The following is a 15,708-nucleotide window of genomic DNA, read 5'->3' on the forward strand; positions in this document are numbered from 1 at the left end:
CAAAAGTCCCATTTTCAAATTTTAACCAACCCAAAAATCCAAAATGGCGGACCTCTGAAAACGACAAAACACGTTTTTTCCAACCGGATGTAGCTCGAAAACGGTAAGAGATAGAAAAGATTTGAAAGTATATCCAGGAACAGGAATTAAATTTTATACAAAACCCTCCTCGGCGTTTTCCAAAAATCGGACTCCTTCAGCTTAAAAAAACGGCCTACTTTCAAAATTTTGTAAATTTCATTCACATTTATTACGGTTTTCGCTATTTTTTCATATTTAAATAATTTCTTTTTGCAGATATTATTAATGTTCTGTATTCTTCTTACTTTACTTTATATTTTACTCATTTAATGTCTTTTTGTATCTTTACTCCTTAACCCCCAAAACTTAGGTTTAATGTCAAAATTTAAAGGTTTTTTACAACTTTTACAAGCCCCATGTTATTCTTATGGAGAATAACATTGAAAAATGCCGACTTTAGTATGCTCATCTGAACCACTAAGAAACGTGCTAAAGACTTGAAACTTGGTAGTATTGTAGTATGGGATCTTACATTACCGGTAAAATTCCCAAAAGTCCCATTTTCAAATTTTAACCCCCCCCAAAAATCCAAAATGGCGGACCTCTGAAAACGAAAAAACACTTTTTTTCAACCGGATGTAGCTCGAAAACGGTAAGAGCTAGAAAATATTTGAAAGGATCTTAGCGAAAGGAAATTAAATTTTCTACTAAACCCTCTTGGGCGTTTTCCGGAAATCGCACTCCTTAACCTTCAAAAAACGCCCTACTTTCAAAATTTAGTAAATTTCTTTGACATTTTTTACGGTTTTCGCTATTTTTTCATACTTAAATAATTCTTTTTTGCAGATATTATTAGTGCTCTGTGTTCCCCTTAATTTACTTTAAATTTTACTCTCTTAATGTTTTTTTGTATCCTCACTACTTAACCCCCAAAACTTAGGTTTAATGTCAAAATTTAAAGGTTTTTTACCACTTTTACAAAGAAAATGGTAGACTTTGGTGTGCTCATCTGAACCGTTTAGAAACGTGCTAGAGACTTGAAACTTGGTATTATTGTAGTAGGGGATCTTATATTAATGATGAAATTTGCAAAAGTCCCATTTTCAAATTTTAACCCCGCCAAAAATCCAAAATGGCGGACCTCTGAAAACGATAAAACAAGTTTTTTTTTCAAACGGATATAGCTCGAAAACAGTAAGAGCTAGAATAGATTTGAAAGGATCTTAGCGAAAGGAAATTAAACTTTCTACTGAACCCTTTCAAGCGTTTTCCAAAAATCGCGCTCCTTAAGCTTCAAAAAACGCCCTAATTTTATAATTTTGTAAATTTTTTTAAATTTTTACCGGTTTTCGCGATTTTTCATACTTAAACAATTCCTTTTTGCAAATATTATTATTGCTTTGTGTTCTCCTTACTTTACTTTAAATTTTACACATTACATGTTATTTCGTAACTTTACTCCTTGACCCAAAATACTTAAGTTTTTACCACTTTTACGAGCCCAATATTATTCTTATGCAGAATAAGATTGAAATTTGATGACTTTCGTATGGTCAAATGAATCGTTTAGAAATGTGCTAGAGACTTGAAATTTGTTAGTATTCTAGTAATGGATCCCAAGTTAATGGTGAAATTTGCAAAAGTCCAATTTTTAAATTTTAACACACCCAAAAATCCAAAATGGCGGACCTCTGAAAACGACAAAACACGTTTTTTTCAATCGGCTATAGTTCGAAAACTGTAAGAGCTAGAAAAGATTTGAAAGATTTTTCATGAACAGGAGTTAAATTTTCTACAAAACCTTTGTGGGCGTTACCCGAAAATCGCACTCCTTCAGCTTCAAAAAACGCCCTACTTTCAAAATTTAGTAAATTTCTATAAAATTTTTACCGGTTTTCGCAATTTTTTTATACTTGAATAATTTATTTTTGCAAATATTATTATTGCTTTTCCCTTACTTTGCTTTAAATTTTACTATTACATTTTAAATTTTACTATTACATTTTTCTCGTAACTTTACTCCTTGACCCCCAAAACTACGAGCCCAATGTTATTATTATGGAGAATAACATTGAAATTTAATCAATCAATCAATCAATCAAAATATCTTTATTTCATAATATGCAAACATATAGTTACATGAAATAGAGTCATGGGAACTAAAACTAAGTGAGATGGTTATTCAAAAAATACATAAGGTTAAATTGTATTCTAAATTAAATCTGGTTTACTTAAAGTTTAATCCCCCTATCGTATTTCCAACCCCCCCCCCTCCCTAATATTATATCCTCCCCCGCCCCAATGTTATTCTTACAGGTGCGTAAGTCTAAATCACGTTTACCCATTTCTAGATTAACTGGATGTCTGAAATTTGGCCCGATTGTAGGTCTTGCGCCCTGTCCCCCGTGGCTCATTTACCCCCAACCAAAAAAGGGGGCGGCGAGCCAAAGGCGAGTATATATATATATATATATATATATATATAAATATATATATATATATGAATTTGAACGGATGGTGTTTTTGACCTCTAGGGACCTCAAAACGGAAAAAAAATCGGTCCCGGGTCCAGGTCTTACCGTGAGTACTACGGTAATAGCTTATTCCCTATATGGGAAATTCGCTAATAAAAATAAATATTAACCACAATACAAAATATAGGTATACAAAATACCGGGAAGACAGTTTTATTATTTGGATAGTTAGTGAAACTTGGACTAATAAAATCCAGACAAAATTCAAAAACCAGAAACCATTCGAATCATAAAACTTTGGATTTTTGCTACTGGCCTGTTTGGAGATAGTTTTTTTTTTTTTTTTTTTTTTTTTTAGGGAGAGGTGGGAAAATGCATTTATGCACACAGGTTGCCTGTAGTGTGGGACTCCAACGGGCTTAAGGCCCAGAGACTACCCACTAAAAACCTCCTCTACTCTTCGGACACTAGCCTGGGAACACTTGTCGCACTTCATCAGAACTAGGCCGAGTTTTCCTACGCCCGAGGGGCTTACGCCGTGTCTAGCCGTTTATTTCTTATCAAATCTAGACTATGTTCCGATCTAGATCATTCTTTTTAGCTTGAAGGACATTCCGGACAAAGTGCGACCAGCAGTCCCAGTTGTCCTCACCCTTCAGCAAGGTCTCACAGATCGATTCAATCGACAGCACCCCAAGATGTTGAATGGCCTCCTGGCGAAGCATATTGTAAAGAAAAAAAAGAAAAGAAACTCTGACTTTGACTCTCATATATTTAAATATTATATTTAAATATATTTACTCCTTGCAATGCTCTTTAATGAATTCTTTACAAATGTTGGTTGCCCCTAGGTTGGAAGAACTCTAGAAAATAAAAATATCAGACAGAGCTTTTTGGCAGTGGAAGCTTGATGTTATTGAAAAATATGAGTGGACCCTGCAAAATATAAATATTCCCCAAAGGTCCTTAGGGGACGCCCCTGGCACTGTTTGTAGTTCTTCCAATAAAGTAATACCTTTAATGAGATCAATTTACCAGTCTTAATTCTACACTGAATTTACTTGCTCACTACTACACTAGTGACTAGTGTTGCACTTAAAAAGGTGAATCTTTTGTAGTGGCTTATGATTTACTGAATTACCTTTTGTTTATCAATTAAATACTATTGCATATACTAGAATACCAAGGTTATTGAGAACTAAAAGTGAGTAACAATTGGAGTTTATTGCACAGAATTTAATAATACACTTATTTCAGTTTACAGTCGTTGTTGTGTTCTTTCAAGTAAAAATGACCTTGAGATACACAATCAGTTGGAAATTTATTGAAACTGTTGAATGGATTTATCAAAGGGGAGGTATGGTGCGGTTTCACACCGATCTCGAAAGTATCAATGGAAGAGTGGTATTTAATCTAATGGTTGAGATGACCTGTACCAAGCAAATCCTTTCGTTGGCCAACGATTAAAAACGAAGGTCGTCTCGCAGTCCAACTGATTGAACAATATTGTATTCAATCGTAGTAATGTTTATCAGAATGTTGCTTTATTATTTTATAGCTAATTTGGCACTTTGGTGGTTCATCTATGTTCAAACTGGCACAACTTCCAACAACACTTCCGTATCAATCGAACCAGCTACCTGCTCCCTTCTCTGATAATAATTTGTTTCCCCCAAAAGATACTGACTGTGACACTCTTTAAAAGAATTGTACCATTTGCTCAACAATGAAAATTAACAATGACTCTGTGTAAAATTCCAACACTATAAAAATCTTATTAAATAACTCTGAATTGCCCTATAAAAACATTTTTACCTATTTATTCTTAATACTATAGGGTTGTTACAATCTAATTAATAAAGCGGATTGCTACAATATGAATGGATGTGAAAATCAGTGATTTGAATTTGAACCTGTGAACATGTGCTTACTCTACATGAAATGACAAAACAAGACAGGAAAAATTTACAAAAGTGCGACTCACTGAAATCTTAAATTAACAAATAAATAACACAAATTACTTACAGTTTGGACGTCCACAAATATGACACAAATAAAGGGGAAGGGATTGGGAAATGTAACTAGCCGGTATTCTACAAGACGCGATCAATTGAACTCGTGAAACGAACGTGTAATTTTCAAATGGCGGAACTGCGTTGGCCGGTAACGAACTTTTTCACTTTCTGACAATGACACTGATACTAATTTCCAATCGCGGGGCAATTATATCCCTTAGAGATATAGGCTGTACGATTTTAAGGAAAAATAAGATTGCCCGACCAAACGCCGCGAAATGAATTTAATTTCCACGAACGAAAAACAATTTTACCGAACTAGCTACGATGAGATTTGGATAGGAACTGGGACTGCTGGAAGCAAGTGACCATCCGGCTAGACCTTATTCCCCCTCCTACTTTAGTGCGTGGTGCATTCTGGTCTATACTGATCTATTGTTTAAACCAGCTGACTGTTCTTCGCGTTACCCTGTATTGATTTGTTGCCTTTTTACAACAAAATCAGTACAAAATGCCCCCTAGCAGAAAAAAATGATCCGTGATCGGCCTAGGACAGTCCAACCTATCGTACTACCTCGGAGAATTTTTGTCCTAGCCGGTGGACCACGACGATACACATGAACACAATTACAATTTACAATCAACAATAACGACAACAATTCAAATTATGGTAACAAGAATACTAAACTACAACAATGATCTATTTTGTAACAAGACACCAACTGATCATTTCCCTCATTGAAGGTGACCACCCGCAGAGTGTGTTGTCAGAAGTGGCGAACAGCTGGGCTCGTACATTGTTGTGGTGTAGTAGTAGTAGTCCATTGTTGTGGTGAGTCAGCGGCGCAGCGGGGAGGGGTGGGCCAGCGCTCAACAATGGTCCGATAGCAGTGTTGTCAGTGATGCGATAAGCATGCGATAACCTTCTCGTGACAGGTGAACAATGTCCCTTTTTCCATTAGGATATCTACGTTTATAATATTTCTTCGTCCGTGTACTATTTAAAGGGTGGAATAGCTTGTGGAATTGTAAAATTCTTACTCTGGGCGGATTGTGTAAGGATTGAATGAAAATATTGATTTCTTTGATTTGAGTTTGATGTTGAGGATTATTGTTGAGGGTGGGGGGGAGGGTTGAAATGATGATATTTCTGCTGCTGGCTTTAATGAGTTTTGTGATGGTTTTGATATTTGATTTGATATGATTTGGGGGGACTCGTTTAAATATGTCGTTGATAGAAATGATTAGAAAGCATGTTTTACGGAGATGTGGCATTATGGATTTTAGGGATGATAATAGGTTTGTAGTTGTCCATCCGCCTCGAGTCCCACTGGTGTCGATGTTGACACTGGGGTCGTCCATAGTCCATGTTTCGCACATCCGTCTGGCCTGCGAGTCACCCAGCACACTTACACCGTTGCACATCATTGATTTTTCACTGTCAGGGAAATCACTCACTATTACCATTTCACAACAATATTTTTTTTTTACAATTACAATTTTTTTTTTTTTACCACATTTAAACATTTAAACACATACAAAACAATACGATACGATTCGCCTACCGCTGGTAATATTTTTTCAATTGGCATACATGAACTACTCGATTTATACTGGGATCCTCGACTAATTCAATTCTGACATTTACTGGACTTAACACATTGGTTACGACGTATGGACCTTTCCATGTTTGAGTCAATTTGTGCGATACTTCGTTGGCTTTATTACTTGGTATGTACCTTTTATATAATACCAAATCGTTTTCTTTGAACGGCGATGGATTCCTATTTTTATTATATCTGGCGCTACTTTTGCGATGGGCTGATTTAATATTATCCATGATTTTTGCGATACAATCCTCTGTAACGTCGGTATCGTTTTCTTGATCGATGTCCCACTGTAATTGCAATGGATGATTAATTTCTCGTCCTAAGAAAATTCGCGCAGGCGTCGCTTTGGTTGTTTCATGGACGGCTGAATTTAAACCCATGTTTAAATATGCGATATTTTCATCCCAGCGTTTTTGTGTTTGCGAATGGAATATTTTTAACGCTATTTTCAGGTTTCGATTTACTCTTTCTGACTGATTTGAGTTTGGCCTAGCTACAGAAGTATTGATGTGTTTTATTCCTAAGCTGAATAGAAAACTTTTAAACATTTCAGACTTAAAAATGGATGCGTTGTCAGATACAATTATTTCTGGGAAGCCATGTTGGGTGAAAATTTTTTCTTTTAGCGCAGCAATGATTGTTTTGGAATTCGCCTTTTTTAATGGAATAATCCAACTGAACTTCGAAAATGTATCAACACACACTAATGCATACATATTTCCATTTGCGGTTCGTATTAATGGTCCAAAGGTATCGATGTGCAGCCTCTCAAAGCATCTTTCGGGAGGTTTAGAATTCATCAGGCCAATATTTAGCGCTTGAGCTGGTTTAGACAGCTGACAAAGGCTACATGACCTGACAAATTGCTTAACCTCGTCGAAGATTTTCTCCCAAGTGAGTTCGCGTGTGATTCGCCCGATAGTCTTTTTTATTCCCAGGTGAGCGGATATTGAAATGTCGTGAAAATATTTCATTAGCATTTTCCTCATTTGAGTCGGAACGACGATTTTAGACGGATTTCTGGGGTTTTTTTTGATAACGTAGTATACCCTTTTTTATGAAATAATTTGGTACGTCGATTCCATCTTCGATGTTATTTATAATATTGAGGAGCTGTGGATCTTCGCGTTGTTTCGAACTCAGTGACTCAAAAGTTTCAGGGAAGTGTTGTAGAAAGAAAACTTGTTCGGGGACAACATCATTTTGTGATGCGGGAGTTTTAGTCTGCTTTTGTTTGTTGACTTTGACTCGGTCGGGGCCAACGTCGCTTTGTGGCGCTGGGGTTTTAGTCTGTTGTGGTTCATTGACTTCAAACATCCGGCTTAGAGCGTCGCTTACTATGTTTTGTGTGCCCCTACAATGCTCGATTTTTTCGCATGGAAATTGTGAAAATCGTAGCTTCCAACGCGCTAACATACCAGTAGTCTTGTCCGAACCCATAACATATGTTACAGCCATACAATCTGTTTTGAGGATGAATGGGTTATCAGTAAGGTAATCTTTGAATTTTTCTAGGCCGTACAATACAGCGGCAAATTCCTTCAAATACATGCTGTATTTCAATTGAGCACCTGAGAACGTTTTGCTGGCAAAAGCAATTGGAACATTATTGCCGTTAATTTCCTGTTCCAAGACAATTCCTACGGCGTTTTCACTTGCGTCACACGACACAATAAATTTTTTCGACCAGTCTGGCAAATGAAGTACGACGGGCGAGGACAATGTTTGCTTTATTTTGTCGAAACTAGATTGTTGATCGGGACCCCACCTGAATCTTACGCCTTTCTTTTTCAAGTAGTTCAATGGTCTACTGATTTCGGAGAAATTAGGTATGAACTTGGCATAAAAAGCAGCCATGCCGATAAATCGTTGTACACCCTTTAAATTGCGTGGTCGAGGAAAATTACTAATAACCTCAGCTTTAGTATCGTCCACATACAGTTTACCATCCTTTACTATGTGTGACAGGAAACGCATGCCCCTCTTTGCCAAGGTGACTTTGCTGGGTTTGATCGTAAGTCCGGCGGCTCTTAGACGTTCCAAAACCATTTTCAAGTCATTGTAATGGTCCTGTGGGTTTGCGCTATAAATGCAGAGGTCGTCGACAAAGTTTATTACACATTTAAATTTTAAGTCTCCTAGCATTTCGTCGACTATGCGTCCTAACACCTGGCTGCCGATTTTTATTCCTTGGGGACAAGTACGAGGCTGATGTAAGGCATATCCTACATTGAAAGCGGCGTATTTCCTACTATCAGGGTGTAATAGACATTGGTAATAGCTATTGTTCAAATCAAGTGTAGTGAAATAACGAGCATCTTTAAAATAAGGAAAAACTTTATCTACTTCTGGTTGTGGGAAACTGTCCATTTCAATAAACTTATTTAATTCTTTATAATTGACTACCAATCTAAATTTCCCGGGTTCCTTTTTTGGTCTTAGGAAGGCGCTAGAACTGAACTCTGAAACACTTTTTTCTATTACCCCTTCATCTAGTAATTGTTGCACAGTATTTCTCATTATTACCATCTTATCTGGCTGGACGTGGTAAGGTCTTTGTCGGAATGGCACAATATCCTTACTAAAACGAATTTTGTAAGGCTCAGTCTTAGCTAAGCCGATTTTGTCTGTGACAACGTCGCTAAACTGTCGTAGCAGATTTTCGAAGCTGTTTCGTTCGACTTCCGTGAGCGGTGAGTCACCCAGATCGGGTTTATCACAAGTTGGGATCTCTCCTTCTCCTATCAAACAATATGATTTAATACTCTCCCTAAACTTAAACTCCGCTGTTGAATCACCTAAATTCACGGACATTCGCGCAAACTTCATAAAATCGTACCCCAAGATTAACTGTAACGGAAGTTGATTAACTACCCAGAAATTGTAGTCCCATGACAGATTATCTATCTTAAAATGAACTTTGACCTCCATCCGTACAGTTATCTTCTGACGGTTCGCGACCTCTACTGACTGATTAATTTTACTTGACTGTTTGATCAAATTCGCACTTTTCAACTTATTAAAAAGTGTTTTACTAATCAATGACCTACTACTGCCAGTGTCTATCAGCGATAGGCAATCTATATTGTTTCCAAACAATACCTTAATCAGCGGCAGTTTCGCGGATACATCTGTTGCTTGCATGCTTTTGTTGGGCGATAACTTTACAGTTCGACGTTGTGTGCCCTTGACAACGTCGGAATCTAGTTTAAAGAAACCCTACAGTTCCTAGCGATATGACCTTCACCTTGACAACGATAACATTTTACGATCCTTTCCCTGGGTCTATTACGTAGATCGTTTGACGACGTAGTGGGATTATGACGAGTTTGGTTTACAACCCTAGGCGACGAATTAATCAAAGGGCGTCGATTTGCATTACCAAAATATCTCTCTTCGGCACGCATTGAACTAGTGATTCTATTTGCGAATGATTTTAGCTCGAATAAGCTTTGCGGCATTTGACCGAACGAAAAATGACTTCGAACAGTTGGATTACATTTTGTCAAAGCAATCTCAATCACCTCGCCTTCTGACATTGACGATTTTAAAGCGAATGCGATAGATATGATGTGATCGACGTATTCTGAAAAAGTTTCATTCGGTTGTTGTGGTCGATCTAACTCAAACGATGCAATCTCTCGTCGCCTAATTGACGGAATAAATCTGTGTAATATCTCGTCGTGTAAGACATTCCAGCGTACGTTACTTGATACTGCTTCTAAGAACAATTGGAACATATGACCTTTGACCTTAGGGATAATAAGTTTAATGATCTCTGTATGACAATTCGGAGAAATATCAAATATTGGTTTGATGTTTTTGAGAAATGAAATTAATTCAAGTTCATCTGTGCCGTCGACTATGTTCAATTTATTAATTAATTCAATTACCACGATTTGATCAGTTTTGGAAAGTGATTGACTGACATTGTATGCGTGAGCGTGTACGTGTGTGTCATGGTGAGTGTATGTGAGAGGTCGAGTGTGTGGGTGTGGGTGTTGGGTATGGTCAGTGGGGGTGTGTTGCGACTGTACAGTGGCACTGGCCGGGGCAACAGTAGACAGAGAACCAGTCGCTACAGGAAATGACGCGCGTTGTTGTGCATTCGCTATCTCTCTCTCTCTCACACACTCGTTCGAAGGTTGAATATCCACATACGATGAGCTATTGGCATGACTGTTGTTTTGATTTATATTCGACGTACTTGATAGTATTTCAGTCAATTCGTGGTTGTTTAGGTCCATTAAACAACTATTAGAATTTTGTCTAATTGGCGATGGTTGGTCATCGTTTACGATCGGTAAACGACAATCGGAATTTTGTCTACTTGGCGACGGTTCGTCATCGTTCACGATCGGTAAACGACAATCGGAATTTTGTCTACCTAGATTAGCTCCATTGTCATTTGGTGGGACTATTTCATTGTTATGGTTGATCGTTGCATTTAAATCGATTAATTCCCCTAAATTTCTCCTTGACATACGGTCGCGTCGATCATTTGCAGTTGTGTTATACCCAGGCCCAAATTGTCGGTGCATTTTTCCCGCTAGGAAAATAATTCAATTTACGATGATATATCTCACTTTAACAAAACGAATATTCCACGATGACAAAAACCAATTGACAATTAATTACAGCACAATACACAATGACGATGGCAATAACAATAGAATTTCTTATAATCTAAACAATTTCAGTGAATCGCACAGACACAAACAGTACCAAGAGATCACGCGATGATATCATTTATTTGTAAAGGAAAAAAACTCAGACTTGACTCTCATATATTTAAATATTATATTTAAATATATTTACTCCTTGCAATGCTCTTTAATGAATTCTTTACAAATGTTGGTTGCCCCTAGGTTGGAAGAACTCTAGAAAATAAAAATATCAGACAGAGCTTTTTGGCAGTGGAAGCTTGATGTTATTGAAAAATATGAGTGGACCCTGCAAAATATAAATATTCCCCAAAGGTCCTTAGGGGACGCCCCTGGCACTGTTTGTAGTTCTTCCAATAAAGTAATACCTTTAATGAGATCAATTTACCAGTCTTAATTCTACACTGAATTTACTTGCTCACTACTACACTAGTGACTAGTGTTGCACTTAAAAAGGTGAATCTTTTGTAGTGGCTTATGATTTACTGAATTACCTTTTTTTTATCAATTAAATACTATTGCATATACTAGAATACCAAGGTTATTGAGAACTAAAAGTGAGTAACAATTGGAGTTTATTGCACAGAATTTAATAATACACTTATTTCAGTTTACAGTCGTTGTTGTGTTCTTTCAAGTAAAAATGACCTTGAGATACACAATCAGTTGGAAATTTATTGAAACTGTTGAATGGATTTATCAAAGGGGAGGTATGGTGCGGTTTCACACCGATCTCGAAAGTATCAATGGAAGAGTGGTATTTAATCTAATGGTTGAGATGACCTGTACCAAGCAAATCCTTTCGTTGGCCAACGATTAAAAACGAAGGTCGTCTCGCAGTCCAACTGATTGAACAATATTGTATTCAATCGTAGTAATGTTTATCAGAATGTTGCTTTATTATTTTATAGCTAATTTGGCACTTTGGTGGTTCATCTATGTTCAAACTGGCACAACTTCCAACAACACTTCCGTATCAATCGAACCAGCTACCTGCTCCCTTCTCTGATAATAATTTGTTTCCCCCAAAAGATACTGACTGTGACACTCTTTAAAAGAATTGTACCATTTGCTCAACAATGAAAATTAACAATGACTCTGTGTAAAATTCCAACACTATAAAAATCTTATTAAATAACTCTGAATTGCCCTATAAAAACATTTTTACCTATTTATTCTTAATACTATAGGGTTGTTACAATCTAATTAATAAAGCGGATTGCTACAATATGAATGGATGTGAAAATCAGTGATTTGAATTTGAACCTGTGAACATGTGCTTACTCTACATGAAATGACAAAACAAGACAGGAAAAATTTACAAAAGTGCGACTCACTGAAATCTTAAATTAACAAATAAATAACACAAATTACTTACAGTTTGGACGTCCACAAATATGACACAAATAAAGGGGAAGGGATTGGGAAATGTAACTAGCCGGTATTCTACAAGACGCGATCAATTGAACTCGTGAAACGAACGTGTAATTTTCAAATGGCGGAACTGCGTTGGCCGGTAACGAACTTTTTCACTTTCTGACAATGACACTGATACTAATTTCCAATCGCGGGGCAATTATATCCCTTAGGGATATAGGCTGTACGATTTTAAGGAAAAATAAGATTGCCCGACCAAACGCCGCGAAATGAATTTAATTTCCACGAACGAAAAACAATTTTACCGAACTAGCTACGATGAGATTTGGATAGGAACTGGGACTGCTGGAAGCAAGTGACCATCCGGCTAGACCTTATTCCCCCTCCTACTTTAGTGCGTGGTGCATTCTGGTCTATACTGATCTATTGTTTAAACCAGCTGACTGTTCTTCGCGTTACCCTGTATTGATTTGTTGCCTTTTTACAACAAAATCAGTACAAAATGCCCCCTAGCAGAAAAAAATGATCCGTGATCGGCCTAGGACAGTCCAACCTATCGTACTACCTCGGAGAATTTTTGTCCTAGCCGGTGGACCACGACGATACACATGAACACAATTACAATTTACAATCAACAATAACGACAACAATTCAAATTATGGTAACAAGAATACTAAACTACAACAATGATCTATTTTGTAACAAGACACCAACTGATCATTTCCCTCATTGAACACACAAAGGCATCCCGCGCACAGAATAACATTTTGGTGTATCACCAAGGTGACCACCCGCAGAGTGTGTTGTCAGAAGTGGCGAACAGCTGGGCTCGTACATTGGTGTGGTGTAGTAGTAGTAGTAGTCCATTGTTGTGGTGAGTCAGCGGCGCAGCGGGGAGGGGTGGGCCAGCGCTCAACAATGGTCCGATAGCAGTGTTGTCAGTGATGCGATAAGCATGCGATAACCTTCTCGTGACAGGTGAACAATGTCCCTTTTTCCATTAGTATATCTACGTTTATAATATTTCTTCGTCCGTGTACTATTTAAAGGGTGGAATAGCTTGTGGAATTGTAAAATTCTTACTCTGGGCGGATTGTGTAAGGATTGAATGAAAATATTGATTTCTTTGATTTGAGTTTGATGTTGAGGATTATTGTTGAGGGTGGGGGGGAGGGTTGAAATGATGATATTTCTGCTGCTGGCTTTAATGAGTTTTGTGATGGTTTTGATATTTGATTTGATATGATTTGGGGGGACTCGTTTAAATATGTCGTTGATAGAAATGATTAGAAAGCATGTTTTACGGAGATGTGGCATTATGGATTTTAGGGATGATAATAGGTTTGTAGTTGTCCATCCGCCTCGAGTCCCACTGGTGTCGATGTTGACACTGGGGTCGTCCATAGTCCATGTTTCGCACATCCGTCTGGCCTGCGAGTCACCCAGCACACTTACACCGTTGCACATCATTGATTTTTCACTGTCAGGGAAATCACTCACTATTACCATTTCACAACAATATTTTTTTTTTACAATTACAATTTTTTTTTTTTTTTACCACATTTAAACATTTAAACACATACAAAACAATACGATACGATTCGCCTACCGCTGGTAATATTTTTTCAATTGGCATACATGAACTACTCGATTTATACTGGGATCCTCGACTAATTCAATTCTGACATTTACTGGACTTAACACATTGGTTACGACGTATGGACCTTTCCATGTTTGAGTCAATTTGTGCGATACTTCGTTGGCTTTATTACTTGGTATGTACCTTTTATATAATACCAAATCGTTTTCTTTGAACGGCGATGGATTCCTATTTTTATTATATCTGGCGCTACTTTTGCGATGGGCTGATTTAATATTATCCATGATTTTTGCGATACAATCCTCTGTAACGTCGGTATCGTTTTCTTGATCGATGTCCCACTGTAATTGCAATGGATGATTAATTTCTCGTCCTAAGAAAATTCGCGCAGGCGTCGCTTTGGTTGTTTCATGGACGGCTGAATTTAAACCCATGTTTAAATATGCGATATTTTCATCCCAGCGTTTTTGTGTTTGCGAATGGAATATTTTTAACGCTATTTTCAGGTTTCGATTTACTCTTTCTGACTGATTTGAGTTTGGCCTAGCTACAGAAGTATTGATGTGTTTTATTCCTAAGCTGAATAGAAAACTTTTAAACATTTCAGACTTAAAAATGGATGCGTTGTCAGATACAATTATTTCTGGGAAGCCATGTTGGGTGAAATTTTTTTCTTTTAGCGCAGCAATGATTGTTTTGGAATTCGCCTTTTTTAATGGAATAATCCAACTGAACTTCGAAAATGTATCAACACACACTAATGCATACATATTTCCATTTGCGGTTCGTATTAATGGTCCAAAGGTATCGATGTGCAGCCTCTCAAAGCATCTTTCGGGAGGTTTAGAATTCATCAGGCCAATATTTAGCGCTTGAGCTGGTTTAGACAGCTGACAAAGGCTACATGACCTGACAAATTGCTTAACCTCGTCGAAGATTTTCTCCCAAGTGAATTCGCGTGTGATTCGCCCGATAGTCTTTTTTATTCCCAGGTGAGCGGATATTGAAATGTCGTGAAAATATTTCATTAGCATTTTCCTCATTTGAGTCGGAACGACGATTTTAGACGGATTTCTGGGGTTTTTTTTGATAACGTAGTATACCCTTTTTTATGAAATAATTTGGTACGTCGATTCCATCTTCGATGTTATTTATAATATTGAGGAGCTGTGGATCTTCGCGTTGTTTCGAACTCAGTGACTCAAAAGTTTCAGGGAAGTGTTGTAGAAAGAAAACTTGTTCGGGGACAACATCATTTTGTGATGCGGGAGTTTTAGTCTGCTTTTGTTTGTTGACTTTGACTCGGTCGGGGCCAACGTCGCTTTGTGGCGCTGGGGTTTTAGTCTGTTGTGGTTCATTGACTTCAAACATCCGGCTTAGAGCGTCGCTTACTATGTTTTGTGTGCCCCTACAATGCTCGATTTTTTCGCATGGAAATTGTGAAAATCGTAGCTTCCAACGCGCTAACATACCAGTAGTCTTGTCCGAACCCATAACATATGTTACAGCCATACAATCTGTTTTGAGGATGAATGGGTTATCAGTAAGGTAATCTTTGATTTTTTCTAGGCCGTACAATACAGCGGCAAATTCCTTCAAATACATGCTGTATTTCAATTGAGCACCTGAGAACGTTTTGCTGGCAAAAGCAATTGGAACATTATTGCCGTTAATTTCCTGTTCCAAGACAATTCCTACGGCGTTTTCACTTGCGTCACACGACACAATAAATTTTTTCGACCAGTCTGGCAAATGAAGTACGACGGGCGAGGACAATGTTTGCTTTATTTTGTCGAAACTAGATTGTTGATCGGGACCCCACCTGAATCTTACGCCTTTCTTTTTCAAGTAGTTCAATGGTCTACTGATTTCGGAGAAATTAGGTATGAACTTGGCATAAAAAGCAGCCATGCCGATAAATCGTTGTACACCCTTTAAATTGCGTGG

The sequence above is a fragment of the Macrosteles quadrilineatus genome, unplaced genomic scaffold (genome assembly GCF_028750875.1).
Source record: "Macrosteles quadrilineatus isolate MER2022 unplaced genomic scaffold, UCM_ALF_1.0 Scaffold_9__3_contigs__length_116548681, whole genome shotgun sequence".
In the NCBI taxonomy this organism is placed as follows: Eukaryota; Metazoa; Arthropoda; class Insecta; order Hemiptera; family Cicadellidae; genus Macrosteles; species Macrosteles quadrilineatus.